Raw genomic sequence first — 14,159 nt, 5'->3', positions numbered from 1 at the left:
TAAAAGACAGATTTAGTGAGAAGATTATAGAATGTGTTCCCTTCTCAACACCTTATCACCACACCAACAGGGTTCCAGAACCATGAGAGTGGATTACAGCTGAGAGAGCTGCAAGACAGATGCTATTTAAGAAGTAGTTCATAGGGAAGCCAAAGGCAATAGGTGAGGAAAAAACAAGGCCATTGGAGGAAAAGTGAAGCCTCTGCCCGCTCTGGCTTGTTTGTGAAGTCCCATCCCAAAGGTGAGAAGCCTGGCTCCATCCATGTACTTAATTCTTCAGTTCCAGTGTAGATCTACGGCAGTGTCAGTATTGTCAGCCTGGTGTGGTCTGGACTGGAAGGGTCAAGGCTGGTCAGATTCCCGTGCTTGAGAATTTGAAATGAGGAATGGAGAAGATGACACAGTTCGTGGAAGCTGAAGGTGAAAGAAGCCAAGGGGTGGGATGGGGGCCATAAAGGGTCATACAGACCACTCAGGTTACAAGTGGAGTCCTTGTGGAGACTAGAGATGTGAGAGGACAGGGAAGGTGACAGCCAGTCATGCCCAGAGACCAGAGCAGACTCAGGGAGAGGCCGGGTCCTGTTGATGGCAGAATGCTGGGGTGAAGAGGCGGGTTCTTGCTGTTGAGGTGCAAGGCCTTGCAGGCCTTGGGGACTCGGCTGGGCTCTGGTCTTCCCTGGTCCCCATGAGGTGCTAGTTACTATGATGGCTACTGTGCATTCTTATAATACAGCCCCCCCCACACACACACACACATACACACGTGAGTGGGGAAACTCAACCCAAGTTCTGAGCCTGTAAACCAGCCAGAGAGGTTTTGGTGAAATAGGTGATGTCCAATTTTGAAAAGACTGATTTTGAGACGTTTTCATACACAGGCACTCGGAAGACGGTTGGTCTGAAACTAAGCCGAGAGGCGTGGGCTGGACACCAAGACACCAGCAAGAGGGTGGCAGTTGACACGCAGCTGGAAGGAAGATCCCGGCACGGTGAATGGTGTGGATGAAGGACAGCTGAGGCCCAGCAAGAGCCATGGTGGGCATTGGTGCTTAGGTGGCCAGCTTTGGAGATGGTGAGAGCAATGGAGGTGGAAAAGCTTTATTCAGAGAGATAGGAGGAGAACCAGCAGACAGCAAAATCTCAGAAACCACAGAAAAAGAGGATTCTAAGAGCGGGGTACTCACGATTGTCAAATGGCAACACTAGCACCCACGGAAATATAACCCATGATAAGGACAGCGCTACAAATCAGTGTGGGAATGAGAAGATTATCCAACAAATGGTGCTAGGACACTGATTAGCTATTTGAGAAAAAAAGTCGATTGAGAGCCTCCATCTGCTGTTCTTTACCAAAGTACATTCCATCAGATGAATCAAAGAATTAAATGGTCACCTGTTTTCCCTTGGCTTTTTTGGCTGTCTTATACTTTCAAATTTAAGTTTTTGGTTTATATATTTTTTGTTTACATTGACTGTTGTTGTTTGGCTCATTTCAATTCAAAGGAAATGGTCAATAGATACAGCTACAAAAACTACTGTCCATGAACCAAAACATCATAAGTGAAATTAAGAAGCAAATGGTAAACTAGGGCAAAATGCTTTCCAAATATATAATAAACAAAGGGATATCTACTTAGTAGATAAAGGGCTATATTTGTAGATAGGACTAACATGGAGACTGCTGATATAATGTAGGCAAAGACTGCAAAGAGGCCAAAGTCAACATCCAAATGCACAGTACAGTTGGAAAAAATGTTCAAGTTTACTAATAATTAAAGAAAAGCAAATTAAACCAATGAACTAGGTTTCCTAAATCCTTGCCAACAAGACTGGAGCACAGACACTCTGGTGGCCACCTTACTGTTACATCTTTTCTAGAAGGCAAATTGGGAATTAGTATCAAGAAACTGAAGTTCTTGTATGCCCTTTCACCCAATAACTCAGGGCAGTTTCAATTCTAGGAAACTTCCCTAAGAATGTAAACATAATTGGGGTCAAAGACTCATCCACAAAGATGTTTATCTATGCAGTAGAGTAACAGTGAAAGAACAGAACGTTGCAAAGGTTTGTGAGTAGGTGTTATCTAAGCAATGCATGATACACTGTTAAAATGAATCTTAAGGATGGATGAAATTATACTTAGAAAGAGTTTTCAATGGTATTATAAAACACTAGTAATGCAATGTTAAGGGGAAAAAAAGAATACAAATTTGTATAAATCACCTATTTTTCACCTGTGCTTTAAAAAAGCAATCAAAAGGAAATACACCAAATATTTAAAGAGTTTATGTCTAGGTAGTGGCTGTTAGGGTGATTGGAAATTATAGATAAACATTTTTACAACTAGAATTTCAATAACAAACATTAATTTTTATATTGTTGACTTCTAAAAATCTTTTTTTGAGCCTAAAAACCTTTTTTTTTACCATAAATCAAGTCCATGAAAGTTAATTAACTTGAACAATGTGTTGAAATAATTAAATTGATAAGAAAACTCATTGAATTTTTAAGAAGCATGAAGACTACTATGATTATATAAATTCTATACACAGAAAAAAATATTTTAGTGTTGGGAGGAAAAGGAGACAGGGATGGGCAATTAGCCTATGTAGAAAACTGTGTGTGTGTGTGTGTGTGTGAGAGAGAGAGAGAGAGAGAGAGAGAGAGAGAGAGAGAGAGAGAATACACTCGAAAGAGAATGTGTGATTCCTTTATGAATACATATCAGCAGTACTTTCTCCATTTTTCCATTCTTTAAAAAATATTTTAAACACACAACAATTTAGAGAATTACATAACCCATTCCTAGATTCAATGAGTGTTACCATTTTGCTGTATTCAGATTGTTTAATTTTCAGGAAATAAACATTGCAGACACATTCGAATTCCCTCCGTGAACCCCTGTGCCTCCACCCAACCGGGTCATTCTCTCCTGCCAACTCCCGCTTTGTTGGGCCGCCGCCTTCCTAACTTAAGACAGAAAACGCTGTCAGAACTTCCCTCGTGTGCACCCAGCAGAGCAGGGGCTCCGGCTTGTCCCCCCCGACCCCGTGAGCCCCGCTGGGTCCCTTGCTCCCACCCCACCCCCTGCTTGCCGAGGCTGCTGAGCGACAGGGAATGCGGGGTCGAAGGCAAAGAGCCGCCCTCAGCCGCGGGACCCTCAGAGCGGGGGCGGGACCGAGGCACAGGCCTGGGGGATGGGGCGACGGGACGGGGGCCTGTGGAATTGTCCCCACGGGAGCCTGTGGAATTGTCCCCACGGCAGCCTGTGGAATTGTCCCCACGGCTTCTGCTTCCTCCGCGTGCTAGGGAGCGGGCCGTCGGCGGGAGGCGGGAGGGGAGCCGGCTGGGGTTGGAGGGAAGGCAGAACCAGACAGGCCCTGAGGTAGCGCGGCGCCCTGCGGCGGGGCGGGCTGCCACCACCGCGGACACGGGGCGCCACGCCGGCCCGCGGGCTCGCTCCTGCTCCTCCCGTGCGCGGCGGGCTCGGGCCGGGGGAGGGAAAGGCAGGTCCAGCGCGGGGGCAGACGGCCTCAGGAGGAGCCCTGGCGAGGGCAGAGGGAGACGCTGCGCCGGGAATCACCCCTCTCTGGCTGTCCGCGGCCCGCCCATCCCCCAGTCACTCAACAAACATCCATCTTATTTATTCAACACCTACTGGGCGCCAGACACTGAGTGTCTGCTTGGGACGTTAAAACACCGTCTTTCCGGTATTGCAACTAGAGCGTGGCAGAGTCCAGATCTGGCAGCCAGCAACTGTGATCATGGCACCAGCAAAAATCCTGAGGAGGATTTTTGAGCAAAAATAGGGAGGAGGCCTATGAGCAAATAAGGGAGAGACTGAAGAATGAAGTCACTCAGATGAAGGAGCAAGTACCTGGTTTCACACCAGGCCTGGCAATTTTACAGGTTGGCGACAGAGATGATTCCAATCTTTATATAAATGTGAAGTTGAAGGCTGCTGAAGAGGTTGGGATCAAAGCCATTCACGTTAAATTACCAAGAACAGCCACAGAATCTGAGGCGTTAAAGTACATTAGATCTTTGAATGAAGACTCTACTGTACATGGATTCATACTGCAGCTACCTTTAGATTCAGAAAATGTTATTAACACTGAAGCAGTGATCAGTGCTATCACACCCGAAAAGGATGTGGATGGATCGACTAGTATCAGTGCTGGGAAACTCGCTAGAGGTGATCTAAATGACTGTTTCATTCCTTGTACTCCTAAAGGATGCTTGGAACTCATCAAAGAGACAGGGGTGCAGATCGCAGGAAAGCACGCCGTGGTGGTTGGGCGCAGTAAAATAGTAGGAGCCCCAATGCATGACTTGATTCTGTGGAACAATGCCACAGTGACCACCTGCCACTCCAAGACTGACAATCTGGGCGAGGAGGTAAACAAAGGTGACATCCTGATGGTTGCAACTGGTCAGCCTGAAATGGTGAAAGGAGAGTGGATCAAACCTGGGGCAATAGTCATCGACTGTGGGATCAATTATGTCCCAGATGATACAAAATCAAATGCGAGAAGGATTGTGGGTGATGTGGCATACAACGAGGCCAAAGAGTGGGCGGGCTTCATCACTCCTGTTCCTGGTGGCGTTGGGCCCATGACAGTGGCAATGCTGATGCAGAGCATGGTAGAGAGTGCAAGGCGTTTCCTGGAGAAATACAGGCAAGGAAAGTGGAGTATTCAGTATAACAACCTTAACCTGAAGACACCTGTTCCAAGTGACATTGCTATATCACGATCTTGCAAACCAAAGCCCATTAGTACACTGGCTCGAGAAATTGGCCTGTTCTCTGAAGAGGTGGAATAGTATGGTGAGACAAAGGCCAAAGTCCTGCTGTCAGCACTGGAACGCCTGAAACACCAGCCTGACGGGAAATACGTGGTGGTGACTGCAATAACTCCAGTGCCCCTGGGAGAAGGGAAAAGTACAACCACAGTCGGGCTGGTGCAAGCCCTGGGTGCCCATCTTTTCCAGAACGTCTTTGCGTGTGTGCGACAGCCTTCCCAGGGCCCCCACCTTTGGAATAAAAGGTGGTGCTGCAGGAGGTGGCTACTCCCAGGTCATTCCTAGGGAAGAGTTTAATCTCCACCTCACTGGTGACATCCATGCCATCACTGCAGCTAATAACCTGCTTGCCGCGGCCATTGATGCCCGGATATTCCATGAACTGACCCAGACAGACAAGGCTCTCTTTAATCGTTTGGTGCCCTCAGTAAATGGAGTGAGAAAGTTCTCTGATATCCAAACCCGAAGGTTAAGGAGACTAGGCATGGAAAAGACTGACCCTACCACACTGACAGATGAAGAGATACACAGATTTGCAAGATTGGATATTGGTCCAGAAACCATAACTTGGCAAAGAGTGTTGGATACCAATGATATATTCCTGCGGAAGATCACAATTGGACAGGCTCCAATGGAGAAAGGGCACACACGGACGACCCAGTTTGATATCTCAGTGGCCAGTGAAATCATGGCTGTCCTGGCCCTCACCAGTTCTCTGGAAGACATGAGAGAGAGACTGGGCAAAATGGTGGTGGCCTCCAGAAGAAAGGGGAGCCCATCAGTGCCGAAGACCTGGGGGTGAGTGGCGCGTTGACAGTGCTTATGAAGGACGCGATCAAGCCTAACCTCATGCAGACGTTAGAGGGCACTCCGGTGTTCGTCCACGCCGGCCCCTTCGCCAACATCTCACATGGCAATTTGTCTATCATTGCAGACCGGGTCGCACTCAAGCTTGTCGGCCCAGAAGAGTCTGTAGTGACCGAAGCAGAATTCGGAGCAGACATTGGAATGGAAAAGTTTTTAAGCATCAAATGCAGGTACTCTGGCCTCCGCCCTCATGTGGTGGTGCTCGTTGCTACTGTCAGGGCTCTTAAAATGCACGGGGGCGTCCCCACGGTCCCGGCTGGATTGCCTCTTCCCAAGGCTTGCATAGAGGAGAATCTGGAGCTGGTTGAAAAGTAACTCGAAGAAACAAATTGAAAATGCCAGAATGTTTGGAGTTCCAGTTGTAGTGGCTGTGAATGCGTTCAAGATGGATACAGAGGCTGAGCTGGACCTTGTCACCCGCCTTGCCCGAGAGCATGGAGCTTTTGATGCTGTGAAGTGCACTCACTGGGCAGAAGGGGGCAGGCAGTCCAGAGAGCCGCACAGGCACCCAGCAACTTCCGACTCCTTTATGACCTCCAGCTCCCAGTTGAGGATAAAATCAGGATCATTGCGCAGAAGATCTACGGGGCAGATGACATTGAATTGCTCCCTGAAGCTCAGCACAAAGCCGAAGTCTACACGAAGCAGGGCTTTGGGAACCTACCCATCTGCATAGCCAAGACACACGTCCTTGTCTCACAACCCAGAGCAAAAAGGCGTGCCCACAGGCTCCGTTCTGCCTATTCGCGACATCCGCGCCAGCGTTGGGGCTGGTTTTCTGTACCCCTTAGTAGGAACGATGAGCACAATGCCTGGACTCCCTACCTGGCCCTGCTTTTATGATATTGACTTGGAACCTGAAGCTGAACAGGTGAGTGGACTGTTCTAAACAGATCAATCTATCTTCAAGGAGCTACTTTGAAAGTCTGGCCAGTATCTCTTCAGGCCCACTGGGAGTTAGTCAAGACAAGTCAGCCCCTTCCCTGAAGATCTTCTGAAATATATAGCGGGAGTTTCTCCAGAAGCCTTAATTCTCATCATCATGTATAAATTAACATGGATCATGCACATTTCTATTTACTTTAGTGAAGATCCACAGAATAAAAGGAAATAATTTTGCTAAAAAACAAAAAACACCGTCTTTCCTACCAGACTAGCTGCTATGCAGTGTGACTGGAGCTCAGCGGGTGACGACACTCTCAAGAGGGACTGACGGGGTCTTTCCGCCCACAGGTGCAGGGGGCGTTCACCAGAGAGCAGCTTCTAGTTTTGCTTTCTTGCTCTCAGAAGGAGGAGGGAAGGGCGTTCCTACACAGGGTACGGCACGGGCCAGGGCCCCGGGGTGACGTGCTCAGCCTGCAGCCCTCACGTGCAGCCGAAGGGGCTCCCGTGAAGAGCTGCCACTCGGCCAGGCTGCTCAGGTCGCCTCTGTTCCCTGAACACGTCCGACCTTTCCTCATGCAGCTCCTTCCGCCTGCATGGAGGAGTGGGGGGACGTGTCACTCGAATTGGTGCTCTGCAAGGTCAACGAGACTCGACCTCCACAGCACCCCTTGCCCTGTTTAGTCCCTTTGTACTTATCTTTTCTCTCTGCCATGGAGTAGCGGATCCGCGAGGGTGATTTTCCTGTGTGTCGTGTTCACAGTGGTTTCCCCCAACATCTAGGAAAGTGACCCCGTGCGGGGCACAGGGAACTTAGTAAATATGCAATGAATGAATGCATGCGTGTGATGGTCTAGAGTGTATGAAGTGGGCGCAGGGCCACCCTGGGCATTGGTGTTGGTGTGTGGGTGGAAGGGGCAAGGCTTGTACTTATTTTGAGAAATTATGAGAAGTTTTGAGAATTTTCCAGTTATCTATTCGAAAAATGCATGTGGATACTTAACATTCGTAGAAAAATTCCATACATGGCAGTCACTATGCTTAGTACCAATATCATTATTATTAATTTATTTATTTCTTATATAGGTGGGGGTTTCATAAAAAAAAATCTGTTATTAATAGATGCAGCAAAAGGCACCATAGAGGAGGCTACTGTGCTCAGGGTCTCCACAAGGAACTTGGGAATGTAGTGTCCAAATCATGGAACTTCTTAGGGTTTATGGCTATGTAGGAACTCGACTAAATCTTTTACCAGATCTTTACTGATGATCAAAAATTGCCCAGTTCTCCACAGGGCTGGTGCTAGTGGAGAGATCAAAGCTGCTAAATGTCTTGCCCATGTTATTTGGAAAAGGGGGCCCACACTCTGCCAGCTGCAAGAAACTGTCCCTCCCTCCCTCCCCCATGGTCACCTCCACCTCCACCTCCTGAGCCTGGGACAGGGGGCTGGGCTGGAAAACCTGGGTTTTTTTTTTTTTGCTCATGCTGGTACTGAAATCAGAATAGCCTCTGGGAGACACATTCACCCCTCTGAGCAATCGTGAAGGTCCCTGTGGTCTCCAGAGCCCCTGATTGTTACTATGACCAATCAAGTTGTGTCTTAAGATGATCAGAGCGTGCTGTGTCTCAGGCAGGCTGGAGTGCTCCTGTGTCCACTGTGGGAGGGAAGACCCGTGTGCACCACGTGGAGGTGGGCGGGGGCAGCCAGCACTGCGGAGGAGCCCTGGTGGAAATCCAGGCTTCGTTAGGTGGGGCTTTGAGAAAGTCACCTGTCCCCCAGCCTCAGTTTCCTCACCTGGAAAAGGGAATGATGACAATACCTGCTTCTCTGTCTCTTCATAGGGCCATGCAAAGCTGAAATAAGACGTTCTTATGAATGTGTCCTGCACACAGGGCAACTTTGTGATCAGGACCAGGCTTTATTACTGTGAATCGCGGGGGCCAGGTACCCCGAGATAGCCCAAGCGAAGGGTCACGGTTTCCCTAGGCCAAGCATAAATGGAATTCTCTGGTTTTGCAAGTGTGAAAGCATTCATGGTTCTATTAAAAAAGTGCAAATGCGTCTTTGTAGCTGTCAGGAGAAGGCTCCTATGGAGAAAAATATTATTCAGGAGGCTGAAGTGTTGGCCTGGGGGCAGACAGGCTGCAAGTGAGGACAGCAGGTGCCCCGGCTTGCAAGGACGGAGGGTGGTTCACTCCAGCGGGCAGCTGGCCTGGGAGCTGTGCTCTGGGAGGCAGGGGCACCGGCCGGGCTTTGGGGACAGGACTGGGTGCTGTGAAGATCCAGTGTGTCACATGCAGTGATGGCAGTTGGAGACACAGGGACAGAGACAGGGCCCCTCCGAACATCCCTCCTGATCATGGTGACAGCGCCCCTCTCTCAGCCACTGTTTGTCACCTTCCTTCTCTGCTTCCCCCTTCTCTCCCACCTCACACCAACTCCAGGCCTTCTCCCTGCGTAGGTGAGGAAGGCAGAGAAAGGGGCACACTCCTTTTGTGGGCTCCGAGTCCTTGAGAGATGGGAGGAAGCTGCCCCAACCGCAGATTAGGACACACCCTTAAACCCTGGGAGACCACGATGGACAAGGGAGGCAGGAAGACGTTCCAGGGTGGGCGGGGGACTAGAAAAGACCCTCTGGTTACCGCAGGCCCACGGTCACCGAGCTGAATTGTTCAGAATCCACCTCTGGTGGCCGCGAGGGAGGCTTTGCAGGGAAAGCCTCCTTGAGGTCAGGAGTCAGGGGCTGAACTTAGTCACCAAATTGGGGCGTCATCTCTGGAAAGGACAGGTGGCATGTTTAAGCCACACTTTGTGTAATCACAACCTCGAGCCATTCAATCGCAAGAAGATTGTTATCATAAACCTACAGTGGAAGGAGAATGGACCAATATTCCTCAAGGGCTACTCTGAGTTCTTGGAAGTAGCAGAGAATGTGCTAAGTAAGAGCTTTGGCATTTTCTCCTTTAAACCCAGACAATCCCTTCTGGTAGGTGTTATCTGTTTTTATTTGTTTATTTTTACTAGGATACAATTCTGCAATTAGACACAGGTAGTGTTATATCTATTAGGAAATAGAAGCTCAGAGAGATGCTAAGCTGACCCAGATCAAGGACTCAAACCCAAGCAAGGTGGCCAACGAACAAATCTGTGCTCTTGAGGGTCACAAACTCAAATGGCTGTGGGGCCAAGCAGACATCAGCTTGGGTGTGACAATAAAGGGCTACTGCCCCTCCCCTTGATTAGGCGTGGGGGAGTGTGCTTCCGCACGGGGTATAAACCCAATTTCCCCGCACTCTCTAGCTTTTCAAAAGAAGTCAGAATCTGGTTGTTTTTTTTTTTTTTTTTTTTTTTTTTCCCGACAGAGTCTCCCTTTGTTGCCTGGGCTAGAGTGCTGTGGCGTCAGCCTAGCACACAGCAACCTCAAACTCCTGGGCTCAAGCAATCCTACTGCCTCAGCCTCCAGAGAAGCTGGGACTACAGGCATGCGCCACCATGCCCGGCTAATTTTTTCCTGCATATTTTTAGTTGGCCAATTAATTTCTATTTTTAGTAGAAACGGGGTCTTGCTCTTGCTCAGGCTGGTTTCAAACTCCTGATCTTGAACCAACCACCAGCCTCGGCCTCCCAGAGTGCTAGGATTACAGGTGTGAGCCACCATGCCTGGCCCAGAATCTGGATATTGAATGAAGTTTCCCACTTCTAATATATCGCTACTTAAAATACTAGGCTGGCCAAACAAGACACGTTTGTGGGCCAGCCCCCAGCTGTGCTGCAGTTTTCCAGGCGTCCTGGGTGGGAGTCGCTGAGCTGTGTGGGCCAGCCTCCCACTAGGACGGCGAAGCGTGCAGGATTTGTTGTCTCAGGTAACCAGAGGTCTCAGCAGCAGAGCAGGGCCGACATGAGCTCTGCAGTGCTGCTCTCAGAGACCCAGGCTGCATTCCTCTTTCTGCTCCACTGTCTCTGGTGGGAACTGCAAACAAAATACAGTCGGCACTTCTGTATCCCAGCGTTTCACATCTGCCGATTCACATCTGCCGATTCCACCAACTGCAGATCAATCATATTTTGGGGAAAAAAAACAATGAAAAATAAAACAAACAAAAGCCAATACAGTATAACAAGTGTTTATATAGCATTTACATTGTATTAGATACTATAGGTAACCTAGAGATGATTTAAAGTATACAGGAGAATGTACTTAGGGTATGTGCAAACATTACCCCATTTTCTATTAGGGACTTGAGCATCTGTGGATTTTGGTGTCTGAGGGGTCCTGGAACCAGTCCCCGAGGATTCGGAGGGAGGACTGTACTCAGTGTGTGTAAGCAAGGCAAACTCAGGGATCCGTCTGGTTGAAGTTTGCTTGTGTTGCTGTTGGTACAAACCGCCACCAGTGAGGCAAACCCGCAGGTAACTGCTGTGGAAGGAAGCCATGGTTGCTCTGAGAGGTACTCGCTTCTGAGTTGGCTCGAGCAAGGAGGAACCTAGAACCTGGCTGTAGGTCTGCAGAGGAGAACTTCCACCAAGTAAAATAAGGAGTATTCTAAACTCTTCTCCGGCTTGGGCAAATCTAGGATGTTCTCTTCCCTCCTCTGACCCCTAGGTCATCTCACCCAGGAGCAACCTTCAGATCCTTTCCAGGAAAGTTCTCTGGCTGAGCGTGGGAGGGTGTGGGAAGAGGCGAGCTGGGCTGAGCTGGGCAGAGAGAGAGCTGGAGGCCAGGAGGCGTTGAGTAAAGGTCCTTCCCGGGACTCGTGGACTCATTTCCAGGAAAGACATGGTGAGTGAAGTTTCAGACACAGCATACAGGGTGTTCTTTTCTTTCTCCGCATGGCTATAGATTAGCAAGGATGCTATTTTGTTTTTCCAATTCTAGGATTATAAATTTCCCCAAATGGTGAGACGGGGAAGAAAGCTCTCCTCCCTCTCTGGTCTCCACCTGCAGCTCCAGGTTTTTGTTTCAGCTTCAAGGGCCCCGGCTGGTATCTTCCCCCCTTCTGGGGTGGGGGGAGTGGGAGGAGGTGCGGAAGACGTTAATTCACACACATCAAAGACGCACAAAGATCCAAATGGCTACAGAAAAGAGAACAACGGAACACACAGAACTTTAGACTGATCAATTAACTCACATTCTTTGTGGAGAGGCTTAAAAGGAAAAAAAAATTACCAGGCTAAGAAAAGCCTTCCTAGCTTCCAAAATTTGAATGCCTTTCTCCACTGTAATTACTCCGGTATGTTGGCAGAGGACATGCCAGAGTCTGTAGGATTTCTGGGCAGGATATTGAAGTCCCAGGTGGCCACAGGCAGAGCTGTCACAGCCAGGCCTTGCTTAGGACCTAGCTCCCCAGCACTGGTGAGAGTTCTAGTCCAGGTCTTTCTGTTTGTCTGTTTGTTATGTAGTTACTGCTTGTGGTGGGTGGTACTCTTTTGGAGGTAGTTTACACAGTGAATCGTTGCACCTGAATTTGAACTCAGGCTCTGGGACTTACAGCCAAGTAATAGCCCAACTGCCCAGCAGTTGACCTCCAGCTGAGCCTTTGCGTGAAAGTGTTGCATTGCAAAATGCTCCCAGGAAAAACCAGTAGGGGATCAGAAGAGTGGGGCCAGGAAGGGAAGGAGGCCAGTCAGAGGTGCAGCGGGGCAGCACTGAACACAGCTGCACGGAAGGAGGAGGAGGGGCTCCCATGTGGCTCAGTTCTGCCGGAGCCCTGGGGTCAGTGTAGGTCATGCTGCAGAGTGTCCCTATCAGGGGCAAGGGAGCTACAACGTGGGTACCCCCACATCCGAAAGTCCCAGGTTAAGGGTTCCCCTGGCAAACCTAAAGCCCCAGGCACCCCAGGCCCTCCTGTGAATAGGCAAAGTGGACTTTGCAAGTTCGAAGGCAGCCATCCCAGAAAGTGACACTGGGGCTGGCTGCTGGGGTGAAGGCACACGGGAGCCATTGTTCACAACACACGCTGGCACCGACCCAGTCTGCTGCAGCTGGCCTCAAGCCGTTGGCTCAGTCTGCGAGACCTATGTGGAATACGGGGATCACAATGTGCCTTCTTCACAGGATTGGGGTTGGATAAGATTAAGTAAGAAAACACACAAATGTAAAGCCCCTACACTGCTACTGCTCAGACACGGTGAACTCCCACCAAACAATGATTCTGCTGAACAGTGGTGCGGCTTACAGTCTGCATCTGCAGCCTAGAGGGTCAACCCTGGGATGGGGTGGGACATGTGAGCTCCATGCTTTCTGCTGCTCCCGTAGAAGCCACGACTGAGTGATCGTAACATCCCTCCCCAGAAGGAAATTATGGAATTTGCTCTGGATTAAAGTGCTGTCCTAGAGATTTACCTGCCTCACTCCTTTCCAAATGGGGAGTGTTTGTGGACTTGCGCTGTTTGCACTTCATTATTGTATTTAGGGTGTATTAGAGAGGACTGCTGCCATATCCCTAGGTTACATCAGCCTTGACTGTGACCGAGCCAGGGGAAAGTAGATACCACTGGAGACTGTGAGCTCCGAGCAAACCGGCTATGAGGCCATCTCTGCATGCAGTCACATGGTGGTGCCTTTGGGTGTCTCTCACCCGTAAATTTGTGCTTGTGCTTTTATTTTATTTTTTATTTATTTATTTTTTGAGACAGAGTCTCACTCTGTTGCCTGGGCTAGAGTGCAGTGGCATCAGCCTACCTCACAGCAACCTCAAACTCCTAGGCTCAAGCGATCCTTCTGCCTCAGCCTCCCAAATAGCTGGGACTACAGGGATGCGCCACCATGCCCGGCTAATTTTTTCTACATATACTTTTAGTTGGCCAATTAATTTCTTTCTATTTTTGGTAAAGAGGAGGGTCTCGCTCTTGCTCAGGCTGGTCTCGAACTCCTGACTTTGAGCAATCCTCCCGCTCGGCCTCCCAGAGTGCTATGTGCTTGTGCTTTTAGATCCTTAGATAAATGGAGGATCCTTTAGAACTGTGGTATGGGAAGAAGGAAGTCTGTGCCCAGCAGGCAAAGGGGCGGAATGGCGTGGACAGGTTTCCTAGCCTGTCCTGTCTGGGCCACTTCTAAAGAAGCCACTGAACAAAAGTGGACCAATCAGCTTTCACTCTTCAAGAATTTGAACCAAGGACACAGATTTTGTCATTGGTGCTGGTGTGAAGTCAGGGGCCTTGTTACAGGGGCCTGGTGGCAGAGCGGGGCGTGGGTAAGGAGGTGCCACCTGGCTTTATGAGGGCATTTTCTCCCTGTCCCTGGGGAGCTGCTCCTCTGCTCCTGTTGTTTTCCCTGGGTGGCTCCAAGCTTCCCTTCCTGACTGTGAAAGGGCTTCTGATCCTTGTAGCCCCCAACGAGGGCAATCACCAGGGCAGCCTGACCTTTCAGGCTTCCTCCGCCTGCTCCACCACAAATTCTTCCAATTGCGAGCACAGGCACCATGGCGCCTTCATCCTCATCTTCACTTTCCCAGCCTGCAGGGTCTGGCTCACAGCAGGAGGTCTGTTGGCTGTGAACAAACTTTGTGACTCTCTCCAGCCACATCATCCTTCCTGCAAATCAGCTGCCACCTGATTAAGGCCCAGGATAATCAAGGCTCACGGCACCCTGAGCATTCTTACGTTT

General features: G+C 49.5%; 1 pseudogene; it reads left to right on the top strand.

Annotated features, from left to right (window-relative positions):
* The first annotated feature begins 3,573 nt into the window (after positions 1-3,573).
* LOC105874497 (C-1-tetrahydrofolate synthase, cytoplasmic pseudogene) lies at positions 3,574-6,731 on the top strand (annotated as a pseudogene).
* The last annotated feature ends 7,428 nt before the right edge of the window (positions 6,732-14,159 follow it).

Source organism: Microcebus murinus, chromosome 1, assembly GCF_040939455.1.
Source record: "Microcebus murinus isolate Inina chromosome 1, M.murinus_Inina_mat1.0, whole genome shotgun sequence".
NCBI lineage: Eukaryota > Metazoa > Chordata > Mammalia > Primates > Cheirogaleidae > Microcebus > Microcebus murinus.
This window is presented reverse-complemented; position numbering and strand designations above follow the sequence as displayed.